Here is a 14,658-nt window from a genome sequence, read left to right on the forward strand (position 1 = left end):
TAAAGTGCAAATTTTTAATTATTCGTTCACGTCTTGTATCTGGAGTTAGTAATATTCCGCTACGCCGACGAAGCCTTAAAAAGCGGAATAATTTATCAGACAATATACTGAAAACAAATTTGTCGGGTGGCGCTATCCATCAAAGATTTTCTTTTACGAGCTAAGCTGTAGGTGCGTGCGTTCACGTCTCTACGTTATACAACGTTATTGATGGACCCTCGTAAGCTATTACCCGCGCTAAAAAATATTAACCCGTTTTTCTCTTTTTATGACTTGCAGTTTATTTTAAACATTTTAATGACTACCAGAGACGCCGCGTAATATGCAAATTACAAAATAAAAGTTGAATGCCAAAAATGGATTTAATTAACTCGCATTAATTATACAAAAATATATTAATATTTATTCAGTTATATGTATGTAATATCCCCTGAAGTATAAAAAGGGTTTTGGGCAAGTAGGTACGTATAGTTAATTTTGTTTTACAAAAGCTATCTTGTTTCACAATACATCATTTTGAATTAAGGTCTGGCAAGAAAACCGTTGGGACGCATTGTATCTAGATTAATGACGACCGAATATCCTACTTTCTTATACATACATACATACATCATGTGTCATGAATAGTGTTGGTGTGTATATCGTCGTACGTTGGCTCTGTTGCGAGACAACATACGACAAATATGTTTCTATGCAGTGCCAATTCGACGTATTTTAGTGCCATAGAGCATCTGCAACCACATACGGTAATAAACTATACGCTTCTGACAATGTGATTAATAATACGGCCATACTGAACGTTAGCCTTCATAATAGCAATATTTTCCTTTTATGTATTTATGCAATACACTAGTAATTTTAAGTACACAGTGTGTAAACTTACTATTAGGGGTGATCATGGTATTAAACAATGTTATAGGACGTTAAATATAATATTAGGAGTCTTCATAATGTAAGGAAGATATCTTATGAAAAAATGCCATCTGTCTTTGGTATGTGCTGTAATTATAATTGATATCAGTGTTTTCCCGCATTTTGATTTATTTAATTTTGGCACAGATATAATTAGTAGTTATTATAATTCTAAGATCGCGTCTGTCCGAAACTCATTTGTTAAAAATGCTTCCGTGTTTCTGTAAGGAACAATTCATTCCCTATACAAAACGTTCCACCCTCCTCTCACACTCTCTTTACAATTAATATTTCTCTAAAACGCATGATTTATTAACAAACGTAGCTGTAAATATTCATTTGATTACGAAATATGTAAATGTACCTGAACACTTTGAGAAACAGAATTCAAAAGTTAACAATTTATGCATTCGTACTGTTAATTAAATTATATAACAGGAGACTTTCCCATGAGGATCTTTTAATGTCCCACTCATAAGATCGAAAGGCATAAATTAACTGAGCTATTTGTTATGCTGGGCCACGCGCGTTTAATTATTAAGGCGGCGGTACCTCTTCGCCAACTTGGCCATGGGGAGGCCGCAGCCCCGCAGTAAAACACCCATGTGTCAAACTGATACTAAAGACACAACTTAAACAAGATGCCTGCGCCTGTCTGGCGACCGCCACGCGCCGTTATTACAACATTCAATATCAACAAGTTATATCGCCGATAAAGCCAACGCAATATCTAATAAACTATACATCTCCTCAATTTCTTAGCGAGTGTATCAAAACCTAAGCCTGAATGTGGTATCCGAGAATGAAACAAAGGCGCCAACGAAAAAATCTTCTACTTAAGGATGCATTCAACCTTAGAGAGTCAAGATGAGGCCTACGGGAGTACAGTGCAGCTACGTACAAAAGAAAACTTTGTACCTACTTACTTAGACACAAAGCGAGCGCAGTAGAAGTCACTTTCGTATTACCTCTAAAGAAATTATTCTTTTTATTTTACTTTGTAATTAATCATGTTGGCTACTCTTCCTTCATTTAGTTCTGAGCGTTCGCCGGCAGCAGCTGAGCAATTTCATTTATTCCGCAGTACCTTCTCATTCTTTGTTACACTTGCTTAAAGTTACTTGAACTAGATAAATTAGCTGGAGTTGTTTATCTTTGAGATTTGATGCCCGACGACTAATTACCATGATTTTATGCTGGTATCTGCTTCTGGGTATGCCGAAATTAAAAAGGACACAAAGTGGTTACAAGGACGTAAACCTGGCGGTGTATTTTTGGCCGTAAATATAAAGTTTTCACGTGCGGTCTTCGTTGTTCCACCTCGACACATGCCTGTCGCTCCTCCAATACTTACTTTTTCTATTCATTCCGGTAGACGCTGCTATTAGACTTTAAATACGCATACGGCGAATTTTCCGCCGCTTTGAAAGTACACAGCACACCTTATACAGTGTAGTGCAAAATTCCTTTAAATTTCTTATGTATTTTTAATATAACCGCGACCAGTACCGCCTAAGTTGTTCGTAAGCATTTATTTGTTTATCAAACAACTTGAATACGCTGGCTTCTATCTCTTATAAACTTTGCAATGGTCGTTTCGAATCCTTCGTAAACTGTCTATTAAATTTTTTATAGTATTTGCCTTTTATAATTATCAACTGCCTGTGACAGGCGTGTTTGCCTTTTATAATTATGATATTCGTATTATAAATTATGAGTCAATACAAAAAAGCTTACTGAAACTTTTGACATACCTACTCTAATATATCATGTCACTTACATGCAAAAAAAAACATAGTCATAAGTGTTTCGGCCCATAAATCTCCCCGATCTCGTGTTGAATTATATTCAAACATGCATCGGCACAGCGGTATTACATCATACTCAGTACAAATAAAAGGAATAGAAAAAATGTAACGTGTTTTTCCTTATATTGCAAGCAAGTGTACGGCACTTTATTGTGGCGTCATCAGAGCCTCCCTCGTGACAGCTTACACATGAATTCGGGGATAGACAAAGAGTGTGCACGATGAAAGAGCTTTTCATTCATCCTAGCTCCGAGCCGAGTTGCGCGACTGCTGTACACGTAACGATAACAGTTAACGATCCCTTGGAAGTAAATAAATTGTTATTACGAGAACTTATCTCAGTAATAAATATTATTATACAGTTTACAACACGAGCGGTTCGCATAAATTTAAATTCTTTGATAACACGATAAGGAACTACCGATTTGTAATTACACAGCGAGCGGTCGAGCTGAAATTCGTCGAATTCGTCCCACAACTTGCGCATCCATTGCATGTTTTTTAGTTCGGGACGTAGTTTTACGGCACGATTTAGAATGTGAAAAAGAGACCCGTCAGAAAACAGAATGGGTACGACGGGTGGCATACGTCGTGACATAAAAATTGAGGGCAGTGAAGCGGCCTGCGTTATTTCGATTCCCGGTCAAAGAGTTTATTAGAATCGCTCCAGTACGTTTGAAGATTAACGTCTACGTAATCTAACTTGGGTACATTTTTATCGTTACGATTTTTCCTTCTCTGTTCTTGACATTACTCCCAACGTTTATGTGAAGCGGACGGATTCAGCGAATTAGCATAAATGCGATGTATAGTTTGAACAAACAACAAATAGATAACTACGCTGTTTATCTTTGTAAATGTGTGCCCGGGAAAACGATTATAGTTCTTGTTACCGATAAGCTAGTAGTGCTGTATAAACGTTATTGTAACCAACCAGCACCCCGCCACCGCCGCCACCGCCGCGACCTCGCACGCGTACAATTTAATAGCCCAATTAACAATTAGTTTTCTAACTGAGTAAACACTGAACTCGATCGAGTCGATTTTGAAATCACGAATTATGTACTTGCATAGACACAAATAGCTTTTTATTCATTTTATTTTCGTCAGTAATAAATATTGAAGTATTGCACTAAAAATACTAGAAGCAATATCGATAGCCCTTGATCTGTTTTATTTGAAGGTTTAAAATGAAAAATGCATACAAAGGGACGTGGAACTGAAACAGGAGCCGTAGTTTAAAAAAGGCTCACACATTCACTAACACGGAGTGAATGATGCATTCCCTCAATATTGACACGGAGCCGAAAAACGCTCTGTGTGAAATTTAAGAGGCTTATGCTCTACTCGACACTGTCTGCCGGTTAAAACTATCGATACACTTTACGTAACGGATTTTTCATAAAAACATCTACGCAATTTGTTGAGTGACGGCTTTATCTGCGGATATCCGTTATCAAAATAATGGTTTTGCTATTGAAATATGTTGTACTGCATTGATATTAATATTTTATGAAAAGTTTCTCATTTGACGGAAATGGTTATTCGTTAGCCTGAAATAGCCTGTATGTAGTTGAAATCAAAACGTGAAAGTCGAATAGTAAATAAAGTGTGTAATATTATTCTCAAAAGCGTGATGTGTTTTCATATTTATAGTCTTCAAAGTCATCACTACTCTAACTGAAGCGTATTGACAGGTGTAATCAAACAAGTTTTACACCGTTGTTAATCCCCTGAGTGGCTCAGTAATACTACTAACACGTAGTAGCACACCGCATCACTAAAAATCAAATACATTTCGCTGCCTAATTAATTAATTGGGCGTGTACGTATCTGTGTAGAGTTTCGATGTAGATTCAGTGTTATTTGCACTGGGCTGGACTGCGAGTCGTTTAACAAAATGACGGGCCCTTTTTATCTTAGTCGGGCTGCAATTTGTTTCTGGCTCTATTTTCTCGAGACCGCAAACCGACGGTTGCTATTTTGAATATCCCTTTTCTCTAAAATTAAACAGTGGACGTTACTTTGGCCACAGAAAGCCATATTTTAAAACGTAAGAATTGTGTTATTCTGTTTTAACTTTGGACTTAATAGGTTTCTTGCATGTTTTGGTTATGTTTGCAAAGTTTACACGCAGTGGGGCTCTTATATCTCGTATACGTGGTGTTTTGTGTATTTATGCATGTAATATTACGTATACGTATATTTGTATTGTTTCAACCTACGTCTATTGAACAATCAAAGTTCATACGACAGTTAGTAAACACAAGTTTCCGAAATGGTCCGTCAGGGACTGCGGCCCAGTGGGCATCGAATCTCATCTGACCGGAAAACCCTTTTCCTTAGAGCCACTTTCTATTCGTTGGAGAAAAACACTGCAACCTTTTGGTACATTAAAAAGTAAGTTATGGTATGGCACGGAAAATGAACCTAATTCTAAGGCACCCCTCAATGTAAAGCAGTATCAGGCTTTTACTATTCGATGTCTTCAGTACAAGCGTTATCTTCTTACCTATATAAATAAAATTATTTAAGGACTAAAATCAGGTATAAAGTTTGGTTGACGCAATGGAACATTGTTCTTTGACTTAACCCGCACCTTAAGAGCGAAAGATAAATCATTCGAATTAACGTAAGCTGGCAGTAGACCGAAATATTATTGCTTATACGAAAAGTTGATTTCCACAGGTACTATGTTCATTACCACATTTACTTTCATAGTAAAAAATTAGGTTTAACACTATGCTGTTGGTAACATTCCGTGTAATACACAAAGCCTTTTACTTTTAGGTTATGTTTTCTTCAGCAACTACAACAACAACATTACATTTTAACAAAGATTATGAGATATTTCGGTTTTGTCTACATTAAGCAGATAAAAACAAGTTGTGCGAGTGTGTGTGTCCTGGGAAATACTTACTCTTATCTGCTAACAGAGTATGTGGTATACAATTCCCTGAGCGACTAGAACTACTAGCAAACAGGATCTTACTGAACTCTGAAATCAAGTTCAAAAACTTGGCGTACAGAATAGTTCCAATTGAGTGTAAATCCGTTACTTTAGCTTGACATAAATAGCGAAAATAAACTTCTGGTTTCAGTAAAAGGATTTGTCGCGGTCTATTTTGTCATTTTCCCCATCTTTACCAAATATTTGATCGGAGGGGACAGTTCATTAGCTCTTGTGAGCGGGGGAGGCGTATAGCCCGCTTTCAATTTCAAACTTGCTTAGAAATTCTTCACGGCATATTAAATTGCCCACCTACGTCAAATCAATAGCAGTGTTCGAGCACTTTCGAATACATTGAAGGAACGTCGATAAATCTTTAGTTAACAAGCGGTCTGTAGCAGCTCGTTGCGGAGGCAAGAGAACTAGTCTCTCGAGCCGTGCGACGTCGCGTCGTGCGGACTCGTGCGTCCTAGAGGCACGCCGCGACGGGAAAACGGGAGCCGAGCACACTTCGTTTGGCGCGATACCGCTCATAAGCGCGCGCTATCTCGCCGCGCCGTCGTCCCATTCACCCGAAATAGTACCTCAAGGAGTTCGGTAATGAGTTCCCTTGAAAACTGTTACTAGCTCCCTACTATTTTTAACGATGTCATTTTTGAAAATTGACTCTTTGCGGTCTACGTTCCTCCTGAACATTGAACTAGGTTTGTTGAGCTGACGCTAGAATTTTTATCGCAAAAGCTTTTTACTTTGTAGATGTTTTTATAGATAGCTACTAACCTTATTCACATATATGTGCTAAGTTTTATTGCAAGCATAGTGGACACATGCGAATAAGCATATTTGTTCAAGTCGTAGCTGTGTTGTATATTACTTGCGATCGTCAGTTTATTTCTTCCCGTTAGTAATTTTAGGATTAATTTACTCAAAGTACAATGTAATTTTAATGTCTGAAAGTGGTAGGCTCTATTAATAATTTATTTATATTACGCTAAGCGGTTCAGCGGCTGTGTGGGTTGTTTCACTCAATTTGATTTCATTGTATGTACGGGGCGTGAAATCTTTTAGCACGCTTACAAAATCTCGATACGTTAATTAAAACTTAATAACAAGCCAACACGGGGACGGTGAGCGCTGGGCGGCCATTTTACTTCACTTTGCCCGTCCGCTCACCGCCTCGGACTAACTAAGGAAAGGTAAATTTACATTACAAACGAGAGAAATACAAAATCTACGTTCGTATATCATTACAAATGTATTTGTCCCACGAACTTGGATATTTAATATATTTACATACTTTCATAAATTAACTTGTGGTTGCAATCTCATTCATTGAAATGTATAATGCAATTCAGTTGATAATTAACGAAGTTATAATGAATACCTTATTTGTCAGTCTCGAGCGTTAGAATTTTCCGAAACAGAATTTTAGATGGTATTAAACGAAATGCAAATCCAAGCATTACTGTTGAGAAACAGGGAAATACCACAATCAAAACTCCAAACATAACACTTTTCATGCATCTAAAACAAACAAACCCCAGGGGGAGCGTTGGCGAAGCCAATCCATAGTTAAAAGGAAAATAGCCGACGAAATGTATGATGAGCAAAGTTGGCCAGTGCTCCTGAAAACACGAATTAATCGACTTTTAAATCCGTTCAAATTTACCGAACCGCAAACATTTACCGCCCGTAAATGGATAAAGTTTGTAAAAATCAAAAAAATCGACGTGACCGCGAAACGGGGTTGAACACCTACTCACCTACTCACGTGCGGCAGTTTTGCTGTTTTACAAATTGATTCTTTAACCCAGATCGATACAATGTATTTACATACATATTATTATTTTCCCATAGAACCGCATAAACGTACCTACCTACGGCCGTTTGTACCTTGCTCAATTTTATTTAACAAGATAGCGGCGCGTATCATTGTGCTTGAAAGGGATATTCAAATTTCATTGTTAAGGTTACCAACTTACTAAGGTTTTGTAATTAAGACCAGTCTGTTACGGTTTACTTTATGAGCTACTTTTGTTTTCAAGTGTCAATACTCTTTTAAACAGGCGTAGTTTATTAAGGAATATTTTTTGTACAATACAAAAGATAAAAAATAAATATAGAAAGAAAAGTGTAGTTAAATCCTGTAGCTATTTCTATGTACTTACATTTATATTAAGGACAGTAAACAATCCTCTTTAAATTAAAGAACCTTCTTGCTGCCGGTTTTTTTAGTCCAAACTCAGCGACGATTAACTATTTTACGTAAATTTATCGACAAGACAGCTAGCAGGATAGTATTCTATTAAATATATCTGAAGCGAGAAGGAACGGTGTGATAACACTTACATTGCTTTTACTGTTATAGTTTCCAAAATGCATATCGTTGTTGCCAGTTGCATTCCGCATAAATACAGTGAAAGTCGTTGTGTTTTGTTGTCCTCGTGCCAGCACAATCAAATTGAAATCATATCGCCGGCAATTTTATAAATATATTTAGACTTTTGCATTGTGTTCGTCGTTTCCTTCCCGTATCATGCCTCCAACGCAAAATGTTCCAACTTTGCCATTTGCGGGGTGTCATTAACTTCGTAAAATATTTTTTCTTCTTTATAAAGTACATTGTCTTTTTAGCAGAACGGTGTCTACATAAATACAATCACTATAAGTGCAGGCTATTAACCCAAAAAACTTGACATTTCAAATAGACTATTATCTCCCCCTTTCTAACCAGACTTGGAGCAAACGTAGCTACCAACTGAATAAGATTGCTCTATAGACTCGCTTTATTATAAAAAAAAAATATATGTTTATGAGTACATTTGACAGTGAAGATAAGAAATTAAGCTTTTAGAATGAATAATTTTTACAATATAATGTACGATAAAATGGTGTAAAACCATTTTAGTAAAAAGGAAGGTATCGTTTTATTTCCGTCCAATATTTGCTGCAACTAAAGTAAGAAAACAAAACAAAGTTAGTATGAAGGTAATTTCATAAGTTATAAAGCTTATGACTTGCAAAAAATAAGTAGGTATACACTGCGTAAACTTTTATTTTATTGAAGCGGCGCGCTCACTCGATACCGTGACGGGTAAGTTTAGGCGTTCAGCAATTTCTTTGTTAAGTCAAAAGATCGGCTTTCTTTTGCACAAAATAATATGAAACATGACATGAATTGAAAAAGTTCACCAAGAAGAAACTCGTGACAACATAGCAGAGTTCTATTGTTGAAAAGGCTGTTTTAAAAAAGAACTTCGCTGTACACCCTTTTCGCCGAACTATTCGTTCAATATTTTACAACTACAAAAAGTGTTTGTTTACAAAATCTCTGCCAAAACTAGCTCAATTTTGATAGGTACTGATGCTTTGCAGGTTGAATTTTCGCATCTACATATACGTCGAGATAAAATTCGTTATGAATTTCGCGCGTCGCACACCAAACAGCTTACGTATCTAGAGCTTTTCATACATTAATACTTTACCTGTTTTGTTGCAGTTCCAGGTCGGGCTTTCACTAGATGTTGCGGAGATAAACATTTTTCGTACTTTTTGTTGAATGCTCACAGTGCTAATACCAGTCTGCCTTTGACGGCGCAATGTTGGGTGCCATTAAATGAATTCTGGTAGTAAGTAAATGAAGGCGGCGTCCGCCGTGCGACACTGGCGACTGACGGCGCTTTACCGAGCGGTCGTTAGCTCCGCGACGCTTTGTCGAACTTCAAATGGAAAAGCATCGACATCAACATTGAAATACCTAAATATTTATAGGATACGAATTTTAAATGTATTCGGGTACGTAACTGGGGCCGTGTATCGCAAGCAGAGATCGCCGGCAACAAATTGCGGTTGGGCGAGATAAAAAAGGTCCGTCCGTCATTTTGCTAAACGACCGGCCGGAGTGCGGCGTGGTCGGGTTGCGGCCGAAAAAACGACGCCGCCGACCCTTACGGAGACTTCCACTTCTGTCTTGAAAAAATGATACCACTGTCAATTCTATTTACGATAGTTTCAAGTAGTCCTTTGTTCAATACGAATTCCGAGACAGACTGGCTTACGAGTGAAGGACGACCGTCTGCTCTTTCTGTCAACGCAAATAATTGATGGCCACTAAACATTCAGTGATTTAAATTTTTCTCTTTTATTATGAAATTATATAGCCCAGTAACGGTGTTACAAATAAATGCAATTTTCCGAAGAAGCTTATTGAAGTCTTAGGATTTGCATAATAGCAATTCCATTTTCATGCCAGTCCATTTTGAATGGTATCGGCACATAATAGTTCCATAAACTCTGCACTTGATTTAAAGAATGGGAGAAAATTGTTTATATAAAGGAAAAATAAATCAATAAAATTTATTTGGTTGTCCGTAAGACCGTAGCAACAAATCTGTTTCCATCCACATGCAAAACTTATCTTAAATATTCTGACGTTATAACAATAAATATATAAGTGACAAAACAAAACGGCAGCCGTTCCATAAAAACTACAAGATTCCATCAATCGGCAGCGAGTATTCTGACTGTAGATAAAAAGGAAAACCGCCATTCTTAGAAATGGGGTCCGAGATGGGTTCCGTCTATAGTATGCTCTATACAAACGCACACATATGTACGTATACAGGCTCTGCCATTGTCTACACTATATAAACTCCTTGCGGTTTCTTTGTGCAAAAGGTACACTGTACATAGGCGTGTAACTAATTTCAGTGGCACTAACATACGTATTATTCCACAATTACCTTTGTTTGTTAGTCGCATTATCGAGGTGTATCAAAGACCTTCATTAACCTGAATACACGGTGATTCTAACAGCTAGTGTCCGGCAAAAGGAAAATCTTTTCACTCAAATTAAAATTAAACCAAATAATAAACACATAGGGTAATGTGAGTATGTGAAAACTTTACATGTTTCGTTATAAGGTGCAGGATTATTTGTTCCAAACACAATGAGACAATCAGATAACGCAAACAATCGTCGAACACAACTGGGAATAGAGGTGGACAGTTATAAATGATGCTAACGAATTCAATAACTGAAATATCTAGAGAGAACTCGGTAACGACCATTAATTCTAACTAATTAGCAGCACAAAGCAATACCTACTTCAACACCGGTGTAATAGGGACGCTCTGTTCGATAATACTTAATCCCCACTTCATGTAGAAGCGGAACGGAGATAATAATGATCGGTAATCGTATGGTATTAGACCAAACAACTACGAGTACTAACGTCAATACGATTTAGTGCAATGATTTGATTTTGATTTTATATTTTCGTTGCAGCCTGAGAGAGTCAAACACGTCATTTGTTTTTGACGTCACCTTCTTTTTACGAACCCACGTTTATTCCTTTTTCCTACATAAACAAGTATCAAGGAATAAAAAGCAAAACAAGGTAAACGCTGCATACGCCCTACGTCATATACGATTGACATTTACCCGATTTTCGCTACCCTCAATATGTACAACTGGAAATATATCATTAGTAGAACATTCGATTGGGTGAATGTATTCGCGAGGTCGAACTCCGACTGTGAATATACTAGCCGTGGCTTTTGACCCGTGACACCTGCCCAATCCGAAATGTGTCGAGGACTTTTTAACAAGGTTTGGATACGCTTTGGATTTGGGACGACATCCGATGTTGAAACGTGCTGCGGCGGTCCAATTTTGTACCGAGAAATATAATTACCTACCTTAGAGGTCGCTTTGAGAATTTGTCGACTTTCACAACCACACTCAATTATAAAAGTTGTTACTTTTTGATAAGACTACTGAAAAGCTAGAGGAAGAAACATCTAGGTTATCACGTAAACACGATTTAGTCAGATCAAATACCCCTATCTAATCATCCGGTTATAATATCAGGTTCAATTACATTATACGTACGCTTATAATATCATTGATCACGTCATTATAAATTCACGACAGCGAATAGTAATTGACCATTTGACTAGAATGCGCTGTACGTCTATTTACAGGTAATTCTCGACTGACTTCAGCAGTGGAATAAACGGCCTGCATTCGATTGGAATGATTAAAAGGCTTTGTAGGCAGCAATTAAAGAACCTCCGCACTAGTAATTAGCAGTACTATAATTAGAGCATTTTTATACTAGTAGAGCAAACTTTTTTATGAGTCCTTCGTTTATGTGCAGGAACTATAAAAACTAGTAGGCTTTCAATGCACAAAATTTCAAACAATGGAATAAATAGCACGAATTTTCGAAAGCTCGTCTGTAAAAATATACTTTTTTCATTATACATTTTAAATAATGAAGCTTGAAGCATTGAACGGCGTGTTTGGAATTTCAAATTCCAGTAAAATGGACCAACACATAAATGGAGGTGCAATCTAAAAAAGTATGCTAATTACAACCAACGGTAACAATGTTATACAGAATTCTAGGAACTAGGCCGTATCATATTGATAACATAAACAATGATACACCTAAAAGTGCATGGAACAAGTGCAGTGGGCGGACAGGCGAGGCGACACGTCGGGCAGCGCGCCGGATCCGCTGGACAATAACATTAAATCAACATGAACTTATAGCTAGAATACGCAACGGCAACGCGACGACATCGTCCCGACAACGGAAAGGCAATTTACAGCAACAATAAAAGTATCGCTTTTATTGTCGAACACACAATTCGTTCGGACAGCTGTAATTGCGAACTCTCGCACTGTCTATTGGTTCCGTAATTTAGATCCCACAGTTTTAGCATCATGCTCGCTACACTGAGCCGATTTTATTTTATTTTTGCCAGTTTTTTGTGCACTAACTGACCGTTCCTATAAATAACGACAGTACGACAGTCAATTTGGCAATTAATTGAACTTTTATGGGCGTGTTTAGTAATAAATATTAATAAAGTCAAAGGGACTGTGTCTAAATGGCTACTGTTTGCGGCGAACAATCTATGCCGCGAAATAATTTGGAAATAATGGGCGGGACGCAATATTATAGTAAACATTTTGAAATTGAATTTTACACTACAAATTCATAACGCTTATTCAAAACGTAAAAATAAAGTAGTAAACATCAAAAAGTAAATACAACTTGGGAAATGAGTGAGCCAAATGCAATTGAAAGTTAAAGACAAATAGCTAATTAAGAGCTCCCGAGGCCCACGCATAAAGTAAATCGTGGCTAAGAGGAAAAGCTTACAGTATATTGGACTATTGATCACTCAGTAGGAGTACCAGAAAGGAACATAGTCCCCGCAATAATCGAAAACATAATACATCCCTAATTGAATTTGAAAGCTGTAGAATAAATATTTTATAAGAAGATATCTAGTCTTTAAAATCATGCTTTTCGTACCCTAAGGTATATTAAATAGTGCCACATTTCGCTATCTACAAAGTTAGGTCCATATAATAGAGAGAATGTCTATTGCCATTTAGCAAACTCCGGGCTACTATTGTCTAAAAATCTGATATAATTTAAATAAGACCAATAAGTATGCCTCACTAGGGAATCGAACTAAAGATCTGATCATCAGCCGTCGGACACATTACCGAGCTACAGAGGCAATTTTGGGATGATATAGAAGTCGTTTGTCTAATTGAATAATAAAACATAAAGAATATGTATGTATGTACATACCTACATACATTTATTATTACACTAAAAGTCCGCACAAACATTTAAAATAAAACAACTAGCAACCACCAATATCAATATGGTACATAATTGTCAAATTTCACATTTAATTTCAATAATGCTATCAAAACTGTTGTCATAAATTGATTATAATTACACAATGATCATTAAATTAAACTGAAATAAACATGCCGCAGAATTTTGTTGTCATTGATAAAACAATATAAATATAAAATGGCTGACTATAACATTATGTTTGTTGAAAATGTTAACAATTTTCATTTGAGTTCCTGCTATCGACGAATGTTGTTTGGGACTACAAACTGACTACGAGCCACGCTAAAAATAGACTAATAAACCTTATTCGTGTTCACAGGTATTAATTGCAGCCATATACGCGATTCCAACCTTCGTGACGGCTTTTGAAGCTATTCAAAGTTTATTTCTGTTATCTTTGTTAATTTACGCTCATATATACTTTTTGAACATTCCTATTCGGTTTTCGTGTTCACGATGTTTGAATGCAAAAGATATGAGAAAATCATTTCTCAAATGCCAATAAATGATAGAAATAATATATTGCGAAAGAAAAGCGGTTTAATCATATGTTTTATTAAGTTCCATTTTAGATACGTGCAGCTTGGAACACACAAAACTCCAAAGCAAATGCCTAACGCAGTCCTTGTCATGAACACGCGCTCGCCACGGAACCGGTCTAACATCTTAACAATTTAACAAAGTACAGGTGATGCGTACACATACATGTCACGCACAGGTCTCGTGCACGCATCCGGTGTGCAACGCCCTTTAATCGTATGAACTCCACCTAATATCCACGCAAGCAAAGTTATAAATGAAACTTAACTAGTACCCACTACGATATTCGCTTAGTGCAGACGTCCATTACACACTAATTGATCAAGTTACAACTCGGTCAATCGGAGTAGAGAACAAAATTTCGTTGAAAAGCGCGTGTGAAGCTGCAAAGCTGGCACACGGCCAGTATTGCCCAGGAATCTTTTAGATTGTTGCTTTCACAAAAAATATAAAACTTTACTAAATGCCTGCGATCTCTATTTTCCTGAATTGTTTACCTATAGAAGCTACTCCAACCAATTTTATAAAGACCTCAAAAAAACTAACTGGTAAAAACAATACTAGCCCGTCTAAATCTGCTTGGCATTTCGCTGTTGGAAATGTAAACTTTCTAAAAGCCGCAAAAGGTTAACTACCGCAAAACACAAGTCCACAATAATAATTATTCTAAACGAATTAATGTCCGCTGTTAACTGAAGGACAATTTTATTACTGAATATTTTTAGTTGTAGGTTTAATTGTTCCAACACTGAAATATTTTTATGAACATCAAAGGCAT

This window comes from Anticarsia gemmatalis, chromosome 9 (genome assembly GCF_050436995.1).
Source record: "Anticarsia gemmatalis isolate Benzon Research Colony breed Stoneville strain chromosome 9, ilAntGemm2 primary, whole genome shotgun sequence".
Lineage (NCBI taxonomy): Eukaryota > Metazoa > Arthropoda > Insecta > Lepidoptera > Erebidae > Anticarsia > Anticarsia gemmatalis.